The sequence below is a fragment of the Falco peregrinus genome, chromosome Z, assembly GCF_023634155.1.
Source record: "Falco peregrinus isolate bFalPer1 chromosome Z, bFalPer1.pri, whole genome shotgun sequence".
NCBI classification, from domain to species: domain Eukaryota; kingdom Metazoa; phylum Chordata; class Aves; order Falconiformes; family Falconidae; genus Falco; species Falco peregrinus.
This window is the reverse complement of record NC_073739.1, coordinates 44951243-44965938: the sequence shown is the minus strand read 5'-3', so window position 1 is coordinate 44965938 and position 14696 is coordinate 44951243.

Below are 14696 nucleotides of genomic sequence, written 5' to 3'. Positions count from 1 at the left end.
GCTCGACTGAGGCACTGGGTTGGGTGAACAAGGAGCTTCACATTTTTTCTGCCTCAGTGCCGAGTTACCCTTGGTGTGACAGTTAAGATCAACCTCCCCCACCTCCATTCTAAAAAGGGCATGTACCTTGTTAGATTTAAAAATCAGAGAATCCTAGATGTCTTGAGAATTGGTGTAAGTGTTAAAACCATTTTTATTCACCAGAAATGGAACAGGTTGACAGTAGGGATTGGTTATAGCCAGCTACTGCTGGCAGGCTAAACCACCAAAGGAATATTTTATTTTACATATCAAAATGTTACCTTTGTTCAGCTAGGCTGCTCATCTTTTACAGTAGCATTGCCAGAAAGATAGCACAATATTTATTCTTAGTCCTGTCACCTCAATTAAGGAAATGCTAAAACCCGCAGAAGATTTCTTTAGAGGGGTGTTAACTGACTGACTGACTAACAGAGCCAAGTAAGGTGTGTGTCTCCCGGTGCCAATCTTCAAACACAAGCCTTTTAGCTAACAGTAACAGCTGCCCCCATCTTGCTGTCTTTCACCACTAAATGTTTCTTGAATTCCCCCATTTTATCTTTGTCCTAATCCTCCCAGGATCATGTAGCATCACATGTGGATGTGCACAATTTTTGCAATGCAAGCCGTTTATAAAAATTTAAAGTTAGGCATTTAGAATAGTACATTATTCTCACTAGATACTTAAAAATATTCAATATGGTGTTATGCCTTCATTCAGTGTAGAGTTTCACGCCATTAATTTCAAAATACCGTGCACTTTAAAACTTTTTATTTAGACTGTCATTACCAATTAAACCATTAGATAGCACTACTGTCTTCATGGCAGAGCAACGGAAGAGAAGTACAGCAGTGTATGTTTGTGTTTAGTGAGATGTATATCTATGCAAACAAAATTTTTTTAAAGGGCACCATGTCTTTGCAATAGAGGTTCCATTACACAGTACAAGACCTAATTTTTCAAATGCCAGAGATGGTCACACTACTTGCGAAAAAAGACTGGGAAGAAGAATATAACAGGAAGAAGAGAAAACCTTTCCCCCATAGTCCCTGTACTACTTTTTATTTCACATGCAATAACCAATTTCACATACAAGACCGACAGAAGAGCAGCCCTGTGCCTAAGCTTCTCCCAGTGGTGAAGGCACTTCCCAGGGGAAAGGACATATGAAGTTGAATGTTTGAAGCCTAGGAAGGACATTTGTAGGTGCATATCCTGTTCCAGACATTGAAGCTTTCATATTAAGCTGCATTAATGCAAAAGAAAAATCTCCTTTAGCTCCATCCCTATGAGTTTACTTGTTTCCCCTGTATCTGGATCCTCACTGGACTCAAGCAACGGATAGGTATTGAGCAGCTTGGGCTCAGGCAGTTTTAGGTGGCAACTGAGTAGCAGGTTTTATTTCTGAGACTGGGTTGATTGCAATTTGGGGGTCATCCAACAACAAAGTGCCTGAATCCTGCTTTACATGTGCACATCATTTAGTGGATCTAATTCAAGGTTAAACTGACAGTAGTCTGAAGAAACATGACCTCAAACCCACCAGCATCTCAAGTCCTTTTTTCTTAGTTTATTTTGAATCGACAAGTGCCATGTACTTCAGTCAAACATTTTCCTTTCACATTTCCCCAGTTCTCTGTTTATTAACCTTGTTCTGAATGCAGGAACAAGCTGTCTGGAACAAACTGGTCTCGGACACCATCTCACCCTTCACCTCATCAGGAACATTGAGGCCACCTGAGGTGTCTTTTTGGCTCCAAAAGTCACAGTGCTTGGCTATAGTGCAGTGCACATGAGGACTCTACGCCAGCCTGTTCCTGTGGATGCTACTCTAGTGCTAATTTTAACTCGCTTTGCTTCAGCTAGTCTTCAGCTTTGCATCTTCCTGCTTGCCTTTCCAAGGACAGACTGGCAGCCTCAGAGAACACTACATGGCTTAATTTCACTTTTCACAGAGTTGTATATTTGCTTATTTCCAGCTCCCTTTCTCTCTCCATCTGGTAATAAACAATGGGAAGGCATGTCAGCAGTTGCAATACCTTTGGGAAGTTTGGTGCCTATAATTCGTGTCATGTATATTACCCACCTGTAATTTGTTATGATGACTGATCACTTATTCAAAGCCCTTCTAGGCTCAATGCTGAATCTCGCACTCACAGAAGCAGACTGAACAGTGTAAGGATTCACCTCATCTCCTGTGTATGTATATTAGGTAATCCCAATCTTGTTTATAAATCCTGGGTAAAGAAAGACACCTGCAGATGTATTCTACAGGGAATAAGATCAATACCTTGACTAGCTCCAGCTGGGTACCAGTAGTCTGTATTCTCCAGGGTTTGCTCTATCCATACACAGAGAAAATTACTCATACAGAAGAAAAAAAAAAAAGGGGGGGGGAGGTGGAGGGGTGGGGGGGAAGACAGAAGTGAACATGATGGCAGGAAATAACTATGAATATTATGGAACTAAGTAAATTAAAAATAACAAAAAATAAAGGGCAATCATGATGTGGAACTTCATTAACTGAACCAAATGAAAGATACATTCTTCTAGCTTTGTTCTTAATTTTTCCATGACTTTGGGTCTGGAATTTCATCATCAGTAGATCACAAAAATGTCTTTGTAACATAAAAAGGGTCTAGATAAAGCAGTGGTCAAAAAGAGCTCTATTTCACAAAAGGCAGCTTACTTCCCATCTACAGTAGTTTTCCTTGAGGTATCTGAGGTTTCATTTTAAATGGAAACTACCTCTGCAGCAAGCCCTGATGTACAACTACACTAGTGATTTACCCCTGTGCGGAAAAGGACCTGTCCAAACAAATTCCTGCTTTAACCTCATTAGTAAGAGCCATGATACAATTGTTTTTCTTGGGTGGACATTTGGTTACTAGTTTAGTCCACACAGCATATAGCATGTTTACTTAAGGCTTATAGAAAAGTAGAAGTCAGAAAAGAAAGCCAGGAATTCATTTTTATTAAAAAAATTATAAAGTCTAAAGGTTTAAAGTAATTGTTATGCCAGATAAAGTTTTGAAAAAGAAACAAAACCCATTTGGTAAGTTTCAGTTTGATACAAGAGGCACCAGGAAATTCCAGTTCCACAGATGTTCTACCACTACCGGAAGGTTCACTGTATGTGCTTTTAACTTCCCTGGCTTTGAAAGGGATGTTGTGACTTTTTGCATTTATTCACCGACATTTACATTTAGCTTTCTTAAGAGTAATGGGGAAATGCTAAGGAAATGTGTATACAATCTTAAATATTTTATTGATCTGATGTCCTATGGTGGTCCCTGTCTTTCTAGGATAGTATTTTTAGTCTAAAATTACTTAGATATATATTTCTATGCACAATTAATTTGCTTTAATGATAAACACAATCTCAGTGCTGGCTAGCTGTAATAGGTCATTTCACTCCTTAGTGAGGCACTTCAGTCAGTGTGTCTGAATGCTGCTAAACATGCTGACTGCAGGATAACAACAAGATACTTGGATCTGGCCAGGTGTTAAACTTCAAACCACTCTACTGTCCTGATTACAAGCTGGCTCTTTTTCTGTACACAAAAGGAAAAAAAACAACCAACAATCCCAACCTCAAATGGTCACCCAGCAGTAGCACTCTAAGCTGTCACATCAGCAAATGGCCACAAAACCATCAAATGACCCCATCAAATGGTTATCCAACACTCTCCAGTTGTCCAGAAAGCTACAGGGCTGTGGCACAAACCTGCCTGCTCTTAGGTTTGTCCTGATACTCCTGCTACCATAGTTGCTGGCACTGCTACCATTGCCACGTTTCTTCCCATTCTGTCTTCGGCAGGGGCAGCAATGCCAGGCATGGTGGAGGTGTCGTGAGAGCAGCAGCAGCGGTGATGCTGGCAACAGCATGAAAATCATGGATGCCAGCAGAGCTGAGGATCAGAGCAGCAGCACAAGTGTCCAGAAAGGAATAAATCTGAACCTCAGTGTGAAATTAAGTGCTGTTCTGAGTCATCTTATAATCTGAATAACGCAGGTACGATCCAGCAAGCTGGATGGCTTGAAAAAGGCTTGAAAACAAATTGCACATGACAGAACATATCACAACACTGGTTTTAAATACGCCTATTTACAGCAAATGGCAACTGCTCCTGTCACAACTATAGTAAAAAGGCAAGCATTGTGCGCTTCACTATTGTACAATTCTGTGATTCTGTGTCCTGCGGCCTCCTCCTGCCACGTTAGAAGCTGTTCAGGGCACTCTGCAGTGCAGAGAGCTTTGCAGCGGCTGTCTATGCCTCAGTTTCCCTTTGCACTGAAATATGGTTTGGTGCTGGACTTGCCAGTGCTAGGTTAACAATTGGGTGTGATGATGATCTTAAAGGTCTTTTCCAACCTAAACGGTTCTATGATTCTGTGATTCCATGACCTGTCCCAGTTCTCTGGGTTACTGGCTGACACCCTGGAGTCACTGGAGATTTTTTGTATCTAGATCTGAAACTTTTTTCCCTAGATTTCTTAAAAATTGAACCTGTGTCTCTGCAGAGGTTTTCCTGGGTACCTTATTTTACTTTTAGGTCTAAGCCCTAGGCTGCCTGTTACTTTGTCAGGTCTATTCTCAGTGAACGGTAACTTCCCGGACAAAAAATATGCTTTTTTTTTTGATTATTTCCTCTGCAAGGGGTTAGTCAAAGAAAGGATGTGTAGCAACAGTAACCTTTTTTAATTATTTTGGCATCCCATCAGAGTCATCCAGCTGTACTTATGTCTAGCTCAGTGTCATGCTAGGCCATTCAAACATTTGCCATGTGGTGTGATTGCGAACCCTTCAAGGAAACAGGTGAGCCAAAACGATAGGGACTACCATTTGGATGGAGGAAATACCATTTAGTCAACTTTCTTTTCTTCACTGTCTTTGGTGGAATACAAGCTTGTCCACGCCCCAATCCCTCAGGATGCAAAACAACCTTATCTTGGAAGCACCACACACTTCACAGCAAGCCCAGACATCAGAATTAGAGGGGATAACCCTCAGGAAATGCTTACCACATTGAGTAGGGAATTCTCATTACTGCTTCTCTGTTTTCATGGGCCTCTACATCCCTCCTTTTAAATATGTATAACATTTGTAAATACTCTGTCTCTTCCAAGCCTGAGACTCTATCCCAGCCAGCTCACTCCTGTACCCATCCCAAGGGAATCCACTGAATGTAAAGGGTGTTCCAACTGGTCCTAAATTTGGTCCTAAAATCACTTCTGTTCACTTCATTCTGGGAATGAGGATTCAAAGCAAAATAGTTATATAGGCCTGACTAAAATGACACAGACTTTCCTCCTCTCTAAATTAATGTGAACAGGAGTAAAACTGGAGAAAAATAACAGTTCTGTTGAAAAGTTCTGAGTGCATACCTGTGGAAACTTTTAAGAGGCTAATAAATAAAAAACCATTTGAGTGAATGAGGCTTTTATTCTCAGCTTGAGACTGCAGTGGCTGAAACTGATACACAGCCAAATTAATATTAGGCACTCTCAGCAAAACTGAACTCTCTTCAGTAAGTAGTTACTCCTGTTCTGAAGTAAAAGCTTTAGCTAGTCTGTGATAAATACTCTGTGTTGGTTTGGTGTGAGGACAATGAAAGGGGATTTCAAAAGTAATTACATCTGCCAATTTGAGAAAATACTTTCCAAATCTGATGAGCAGAACAGCAAACAGAAGACAGTAAGTCTCTGCAGAGAAAACTGGCTCACGTGTGGAAGTATATGCATACCAAGGATGCCTGGAGGCAGGTAATGAGATAAGTAAGCCAGCTGAGGCTGCCTTTATGCCAATGAGCGCTGCACTCAGTGGGCTCACCCTTGCTGCCACAGCCTCCAAGCCACTGCATGCACCTTTTAAAATATTGCTGATTTTTAAAAACAAATTTATCGTAAACCATAATACAAGGCTATTCATACGTTGCCAACACATGGCACCTTCCCTCAGAAAATCTGCGTGTGCTTTTTACAATGGTTAGTATTCACAAAAGAAATCCCTTATGACTGCAAAGAAACCCCAAACTGCATTGTGTAATTCTGTTTCTACACTACTGATGTTACCCCTTGGTTTATGCCAAAGAACAAAAGCACAGATATAACTTTCTGAAGCTTATACACCAAAATCCATACAGAAACATTTAAATTCTCACTTGTACTCACTGGTATTTAGGAACCTTCAAAAGGTGTTAGCTGACCATTTCATCACTATTGAAATTAAATTCATGACCAGTGTGCTCCCAATCAAATTTCATTCATTATTTGGTCAAAGTCATGAAAAAGAAAGCAGCAGAATCACAAGCATGATCAATGTATTACAGGAAGCACAGCTTCATCTTAGCATTCACACAGACAGCTTCTGCTTACCAATGTAAGTGTTCACATTTTAGGAAATGGGAGAGGCTAGCTGGTTGTTTATAGCTGCACACATTTGCATTGACTCATTCTGGAAAGTTTTTGTCAAGATGAGTATGCACACGCTAACGTTTACTACTTATCAGGGTACTCCCCACCTACCAGTAGTAGAAATACTAGCAAAATATTTTGGGGTATGTTAGCTCTGCTAATAATAATAGTTGGCTCACCCCCATCTTTGAAATGGGGGACTAATAATAACAATAATGAGTAAACTCTTAGGGGATTGCAGTGGGACTAGAAAGAACACAAAAATAACAGTATGATTCACCTTTTAGCTAAAGAAGCCTGAAAGCACTGTTCCAGTTAAGCCATTTCTTCTTTAAAATGCATCAAAATGAGTATTTAAATTAGAAAACAACTTGAAATACAGTATGTTTGTTTATCCCAACTACATTTAATCTGGTGCTAACCACAGGTGTTAAGCAAGAAGGGTAAGTACGTGTACAGGACTGGAACACAGTGTTGTGTTGGGGAGCACCAAAGGCAGAAACAGTCAGTATTGCTGCTTATAAAGTAAAGCATATGAATGATCATATTGCTAAGAAAAATTATAAGCTTTGTTTTAAATGCATCTTTCTGTTGCTTAGCTTTATTTTCTACCTGAACATTCTCTTCCATATTGTTAGTGTTACCTTAAGGAAAACAGGAGGATGAGTCCATCTTCCTGAAGGTCTGAGACCCAGTCAAGGGGACAGGTTTGCTGGCTCATATGGCCTTGGTTTTGTGAGGTCTTGGCTTAAGCTGTGCTATTCCATTTGCTATAGCACTATATTAAAAACACCTTTCATTTAGAATAGCTGTAGATCTACTTACCACACAAAGATCTGTTAAGAATAATGTTAATCAAACACAGTACTGCCAATGGGTTTGAAGTCTATTTCCCCAAACCTTCCTCTCCACAGAACAGAAGTAAAAAACCCATGAAAGGTCATTTAATAGGAAGGGTAAGAAAGCAAAAGTGAAGGTAATGCACAGAATAATTGGAAAACGATGTAGCTAGTATCAAGATTTGAAACTAAAGTTTCAAGTCTGAAACTAAAAAAGGTCTCACTGGGGAATGGCAGAAAAATTTGCAACCAGACTTCTCCTGGGGGACTTATATAGCTATAGAAGTTCAGCCAAATAAATAGTCTGAATTCAACAGTGTTGCCAATAGCTACCACAGATTTGTTACTTGCTGTATTTTTCCCACCTCATAATGACCTGCTTGTCCCAGACAGAAAAACAGTTTGGCAAAGCTGCAAGCTGAGAGGAACTTGATTAAGTTTTCTTAAAGCTATTCCCTGAGCTAAATACTAAAGTTGATAGATACTGGGTAATGTTTCAAGTGAAGGTGTGTGAGAATGCCTTATAATTAAGTGTTGCAATCGTGATTTCATCAGGTAGTAGGCTAATCCTGTATCACCCAAACCAGCCCAGAACTAGTAATGTGGTAACAGTTTTCTCCTTAAGGAACATCACAATAATAGGTAAAATCAGTCTTTCCTAAATTTTGCTATCATTAGAGTGGTCTATTGCATTATTAATAGAATAGCTGGAGAATGTAGCTCTAAGTGTACCCACCCAACACCATTTTTTTTACCTATGCAAATAGTTAGAACGTATTACATACACACTTAGAAATGCAAGAACACAGGGGAAGAGAAGGGCAATTCAGAAGGCTAGAGGAGAGCTGTGTGGTGGGATAGCAGCTGCTGGACAGTTTACAGCCAGAGGCAAGAGTGGATCCGGCAGATGGTAAAGAAGGTGGTCAGATAAAATATTTATTCTCAGAAACAGCCTCTCCACAGGCTATTCTGGCAAGCAGAATAGCCCAACCCTGGCTTACACAGAGCAGTGGCAAGAGGAGGGAGTTGTTTCCTGCCTGTAAATTGTGATCAGAGTTAAGGAAGGTTTCAGGCTCTGGCCTACTGCAGGGTCTTGAGGGTCAATTCTTCTTAAGAACAGGAAAAAATTGACTTCTTTAGTACATGTATTTACTTTTAAACTGTGATCTGGCTTTACATGAAGAAGTTACCAGCAGATAGATGTGGTCAGGTTTTCATTTTTCTTCTTAATATACTCAGGGAAATCTCACCTTTGCAACCTGGATTACCAAATGACTAATTTATCTCTTGGATTCCCCACATAGCCCAGTTTCTAATTCTCGAGTGAGTCTGGAATACCTAACAGAGAAATCTCCGTAAGATGAATCCATCTGCTGATGACCACAGCTACACTACATTCAAAAACACTTGTGTTTCCCAAACAGAGGCACTGAACAGGCATCTGTAATTTCCGCATGTTCAAAGGAATGTGCAAATTCTGATCAACCTCTTGGACAGAACTTAATAAAAATTAAAAAGACCACTGGTGACTCACAGAAGTTCAAAGTTATTAATATTGAATATTGAACTTAGGAAGAATGGTTAAATAATCCAGGATTTTGTTTTCTAAATCCATTAAAAATATTTCCTGGTTTACCCCTTCTTTATCAAGCAATTAAGACATGTTTACTCTCTTCTCTTTCCTCTTACCACGTGTTGTCAGAGCTACTTCTGTTTACTTCCTTATTTGCACGTCTTTAATGGAGACAAAATGTCCAGGCACCCAAGAGACTCAGCAATTTATGAAAACAAAGTCCCAGGTAAAAGCAGCACAACATTACTTAAGATTTTCTCTCACACACATACATCTCTATTTGTCTTCAGCTGAGCAGTTATAACCTACTGGATGAAGAACCATTCTGTTTGGTCATAAATCTTAGCAACCAGAAGCTCATAGGGATACTTGTCTACCAGATCAGTGACAACTATTCTAAACAAAGAGGAATAACTTCCAAACTTGATTTATTGATTGAAGCCCCAAGAAGAAAAAAAAAAACCTTCAAAAAGTTGGGGTTTTTTTTCCTCTATGAACAGTATATAATGAAAGTGAAAGAACATATATGCTATTACTCATACTTTATTTTACCTATTTAAATATTCTTAATCCTCATGTATGCACAGAACATCCCTCACATACAGCTTAGGTCCTCCACATATTAAGTATATAATGATTATATACTTATATATAATTATATTAATTATAACATACCTGATTTTGGAAAGAGTGGCTGAGAACGAGTTTAGCTAAATTACGTGGTTTAATAAAATTCTGAAGGGATGGGAATTATAATGACAGCATGATGTTTCTGCTCAGGGTGACAGGCTGCAGCTCACCTTCTGGATTAGGAAGCCACCCGGTAGGGTTCAGGAGTGTGCAGGCACATGGAAGGGCAGAAGAGCTCAACGAAAATGTGAAGGAACATTCTCTCATTTCCCCTCACCAATAACTCTAAGTGGCGTATCTGCTCAATCCATCTATGCCATATGGATCAGTGGCACAAAAAGTCAAATTGGTTGAACCAGTTGCCTGTATATGAGGTTAAGTTCATTGTGGCCACCACAAGGAGTCCCCTGGAAATCATGGGGGCAGTTGTGAGTACTTGCAGAAGCTGGGTAGCCTCCATGCAGTGCCTCCCATGGGAAAAAGGAAGGTGCTGAGACCAACTGGTCCCACGGGGCACCTCATAGACATCAGATCTGGATGTGTGGAAGTACAAAGAAACTAAAACAGGCAGCCCCCTCCAGAGATTTTTTCACCCTTCATTTACAAACTCTGCCTACAATTCACACTAAGAAAGGGGAAAAAACAACAACAAAAAAAAGAGACAACAAGTAGCAGTGGGATGTCGTGTTTCTAGATGGTGAATTACCGCTGAACCAAAGTTACAACTAAAACCACATAATCTACATTTTTGTAGTGTACCTAAAGAAAATTAGTTTTATCCTCTTGGGCATAAGGATGGTCAAGAGTATGCTCTACTGGCAGACCTCCACCGAAGTAGTTCCGCTCAAGTGAGAGCAGCCACAGAGCAAATCTGTTTGCATTGCACTTTGCTGTTAAGAGGTATTTGGACTTCCTGTAATAAATCCCCAAATTATAAGCCCCATTGCACACAGAGGCAGACGCTGGGTCCTTTTCAAGGCATTCTGGAAGATGTCTGTCCTTTTGGACTGGAGGGAAAAGACTTGCAGGAAGACACTGGAGAATGCATGTCACAGCAGCTGTCATATCCTATGGCTGCACCTTGGAGCCATCCTATTATCAACTGGTAAGTTGTGCTGACCTAAGGTTTAACCAGCCCACTCTTGGGCCCCCTGTAGAGAGTGGTACCACAACTAAGGAGAAGATTGTGCATATGGATAGAAATCATTCTGGAATAACATAAAAGTTTAACACTTCTACTAATTTTGCAAAGAGGGCAAGCCCTGATAATTCACAGTAGGGACCGAGTCAGAATTATATGCAAATCACATCTTTTTTTCAAGAAAATAAATACTGGAACACACTCGGGAAAATCTGAGTAATATTAAGATGTCAAAAGCTTGATGATACCCATTTCCTCATGACATGATTTGACACTGTGACATCAAAGGATGAGCCTTTCAACTCACTGATGCTGTTTATACTAGACAACAATACATCTGTTGTACATGAAAGCAGTTTAGACCAGTTGATCCTTTAACTGTTGTATCTCTGGAACAGCTAACTTAAACAAACAGCACAGCATCAGGCAGTAGAGCAACAGCTTAGGTATTCCCTTAAAGCTTGAATGCAATACAATCTCCTTCAACAGCAGCTTTGCTCATACATTTATGCATCTATACGTGTGTGTGTGTGTATACATATATGCATAGATATGCATGATGCATCACATCATATCGGCCCACCTAGTTGACTTGTCACCACCCTCTGTTTCACAGCAAGCTAGTCCAGGAGCTTCAGATCAATCAAGGTCCCAAGGAACCTTCTTGTGCTCTCCTTGAGATTCCCATTGCACCATATTCCTACTTCGAGAGAAGGCAATTAACAGCACAGTGCTGTTTGAATTAGAAACATGAAAAGACTAAGTCTTTCATCAGTAGTGACTACCTGTTTGAAGTTGGAGTAAAGTTAGGAAGCTTATCAGTGAAGATGTGCTAATGAATGGTAACACAGAAGTAACAACATCTAATACGAATAGACAGAATAAACAGAAAAAAAAAGAACTTATCAGGCTAAACAAACCAGAGAAAAAAATCAAGAGTAAGCAATTAGGGGTGAGAAACAGTGTCTCTTCTGGATTCTCTTCAGCATCGATAAAAAATATCCTATTATTGATCTCATTCCTCTCTCCTGTGCGCACAGTTTCTGCTCACAAGAGAGGGAACAGAGTACCAGCTTTGTGGGAAGCACAGCAGCTGAAATCAGAGGAAAGGAAAACGAGAAGCGTGTTGAGACAGCCTCAGGAGGGTAACCTGGAGGGCACTTTACCCTGCTTTGTTCCTGTCTGATTTGGCTTGGTGGGGGGAGGGGGCGGGGAATGGAACACCTTGTTTTTCCCAGGACTTGTTAGAAGAGACCTGGCAAACGAGTTAACTGAATCTGTGACAATATTGTCTCTGTGGGCTCATGTCACTAGCCTCATCCATTTACACTCACTTCAGAATTTCAGCAATTGAGAAAGCACTCTGCAGCAGGTACTGAACCTGCCTGACAATCCCCCCACGAGCTGGAGATGTCTACCAACACCAAAGGCATTTAGACCAGTGTCTAGCTGACCCCTGAAATCAGGTTTCATAGGCCAAAATTATCCTTACTAACAGCAGCCTGGGTCTGATCTTCTGCTGTACTAGTATTGGCTGTATTTTTTCATCACAGCTTATATTGTGCTGTTTTTGATTTGTGGCCAACACAATGCTGATAGCACACCCATGTTTTAGCTATTGCCTGAGCAGTGCTTACACAGCATCAAGGCCTTTTCTGCTCCTCACACTGCCCTACCAGCAAGCAGGCTGTGGGTTCTCAAACAGTTAGGAGGGGACACTGCCAGGACAGCTGGCCCCAACTGACCAAAGTGATGTTCCATACCATACAACACCATGCTCAACAACAAAAGCTGGGGAGGAGGAAGAAGGCAGCACAGGTGTTCATGGTTATGGTGTTTGTGTTCCCAAGTTACATGTGATGGAGCCCTGCTTTCCTGGAGGTGATGGTGTGGGAACTACTCTGTAGATTATTTTCTTACTATTGTTGAAGCCTGCTTTGCTTGCTGTCTTATAAAATACATAACAGAGGCAAGAAAGTAAGGTTCTGACATTTCTGATTTGAATTTTCTCTTAACTCCTTCTATTACTGTATTCAGTTGTGACTTGGCTGAACAGGTAACAATGGAAAGTGACTTACGCTTTTTATTTCTTCACCTGAAATCAATTCTTTTGTACAGTGTGGCTTGACAATTCTAGAGTTCAACAGATTTTCTGACAGACCAGACCCTGTATGACAGACACAGTGCACTTTCTTTTCTGCAGCAGCCCACCACTGATGTCACAGTTGGTCATCTCAGTCAAAAGAAACCTCATTCTCCGATACTGTCATTTACTTCCAAGACTGTTCACAGGTTACATGTTACAGGTTCACAGGTTACATGTTACAGGTTCACAGGTTACATGGGTCCATTGGTTTGCAGCCTCAAGGCATTTAAAAATCGTTCAGGAATAGTGCTGTGCTGGATTCAAATTACTTGTTCATAATAAAGAAATATTGGCTTCAAATGTCCTTTCTTCTAACTTTACAATCCAAATATGATGCAAACCATAGTGATAACACAGTACAATCCATTTTCAAGCCTAACATAATCCTGGATTTAAGACCAAAATCTGAGTCCACTGAAGCCAACAAACACCTTGCTAACAATGCTAATGTATGCATGCATTAGCACATTGAATTAGGTTTTTGTAATATTATTTATGAAATGACTGTTTGAACTTCTTTCTTAAAAAAGAGATAATATCTGACAATAGTATTCCATTCTTAGAAAAAAATAATCATAATTTTGCCTTGTTATTCCTATCTTGCCTAAAAGACCAAGACACTGGATTTTCCATAGTGGAGACAAATGAGACTGCAAGTGGTCTTGTAGAATCAGTCATCTTTTTTTGTTTTTTGTTAACAACTATCATTGCTACAGGAACAGCCAGCAAAGATACAGCAAAAAGCCCGTATCAGTCCACACATTTAAATGTACTGTTATGTACTATAAGCCTTGAGAGGTGTTCTGCCTTACTTCCACAAAGCTGCATTTAATACCATTATCTTAAGTTTAGGAAAGCAAAGAGGAACAAAAAAAGAGGAGGTGACAGGCTCAGGTGCATTTCATTTCAGGTTCCTGAATTTGGCAGAGCTCAGTCCAGCCAACTCCACTGCTCCTGCTCAACAGACAGACCCAGTGCCACTTAAGGGACTGCTGACAGAAATCACTCTGTGCGTTTCTTCTTAAATGGGTGGATCTTTCCAGGAAAAATAGCTTTAAGAACCAAGCACATGATTTATAAAGAGACTTCAGCAGCTTTGAGAAATAATTTATTTACGAGAGAGTTTGTATTCTTTAGTAGTTGAGCATTTGCCAAGGCAAAGATCACAAAACTAAACCAGAACATTGCAAACAGGAACAGCCAATATTTTAACTTTACTGTGCCATTCTTTGACCATCCTCTGAGCACAGGCAGCAAATCATACAGAACAGCACCTAGAAGTAAAATACTTACTAATTTGTTCTTCACTAGGTGTTGCCTTCTACTAAGAAGCAATTCTTAAATGAAAGTTAAATTATGCTGTAAGCCATGACTGCAAGTCCATGATTTTTTCTAATTGCAGAACTGGAAAATGAAATGCTTTCTTCAGTAAAGGATTTTTTTGATGGCCTTGGGGGGGGGGGGGGGGGCGGGGGCGCAGAATTTTGGGGGGTTTTGGGGGGTTTTTTTGTTGTTTTGTTTTTCCTGTTGCACAAAGCTACTGGTTAAAATGAAAAGATGGTGCTATTTGGCACATGGCAAGACATGAAAATGAAATACAAACATAACAGGAACCAAGAAAGATCAACCAGCAAGCAGACTAGTAGCTGTTGTTCAGAAACAGCTCCAACAAAACACCTAAGTCATAAACTTGTACCTAGGCCTACTTCAAGCGCTGATGCACAGAAAGTAAGCCCACAGAGGGGGAAGCTGCGCTGAAGAATCAAAGAAAGAATTAGAAAAAAAGTAAATGCTTACAGTAACAACACAGAGTCTAAAAAAGCCCTCAGTAAGTTTCCCATACATTTCAGGGATTTATGAGCTCCCTCATGAACTTAGGGCCTCGTTTTAAAGCTTTGTAAACATTTAGTTAATTGTCACCATCTGCTGCA